Here is a 1,002-nt window from a genome sequence, read left to right on the forward strand (position 1 = left end):
AAAAGCTGGCAAGAGATTGAGATACTGCTTTACCCCTCCAGTACACAGACTATGAGATCTGCTTTCAGCTAAACCTTATTTTAAAAGTTAAACTATTCTAAAGTTTTTACCAAAAGCCTTAGTGGTGATATTCTTTTATTGGGGAACACTGGAAATGGGAAAAAAAATTCAACTTTAGATCCAGATATTGTACAGTATATTACAAATAATAATTTATCCTTTAATAGCTCTGTAAAGCCTTTTCCATTCATTCAGAAACATTTAGTTCCATTTTTTTACCATGGTGCCAATTATTGAGAATAAAAAGACAGAAAACATTTTTTGCATACTTTTTCTCATTTTTGTCCAAGTCTTTAATATGAGTTAAATTTAGATAGTTTAGTCACAACTGATTAAATACTAGTATTAGAATTCGCTATACCTTTAAGTGGACAATGAGTCCAATCTTCTGACTTCCCTGGGGGGCTAAATGACCACATTAGTACCTTATGTGTATTTGACAGGGACCTCATCATTTATTGAGTGACCAATAAAACTAGCCAACTTAAAAGCCAGAACAAAGATCAAAGTACAAAACTAGTAAGATCTCCTTGGAAATTTTTACATGTTCAAATTATACTCTCAGACTAAAACAGATATAATCACAGTTTTTAACTATCCTTAAGATGTTTCCATGATAAAATTGACATTAAAAAATCAGTTTCTTTAAATAACACCTCTTCTTGATTGGTACAGTCACAATATCTATACACACACGTATACACATAAAATGTATGCAAAAATATGTCAAGAAACTGTCAAATCAAAATGTCTTTCCAGCAGTTTGTGAAGTTACTTCTGTTATCTTAAATATCAAGTTCTAATTTGTTAGAGATAGTAAAAAACAAACAGAAGAAAAAAAACCGATAAATCCTATTTAGGAGTGAAATAATGTATTTCCCTGATTCCACCATATTTGACATACCAATGACTGCTTTGTTGAACTAAAGAGAAGTTCAAGTA

This window comes from Rhinopithecus bieti, unplaced genomic scaffold (genome assembly GCF_001698545.2).
Source record: "Rhinopithecus bieti isolate Rb0 unplaced genomic scaffold, ASM169854v2 scaffold_18688, whole genome shotgun sequence".
Classification (NCBI taxonomy): Eukaryota; Metazoa; Chordata; class Mammalia; order Primates; family Cercopithecidae; genus Rhinopithecus; species Rhinopithecus bieti.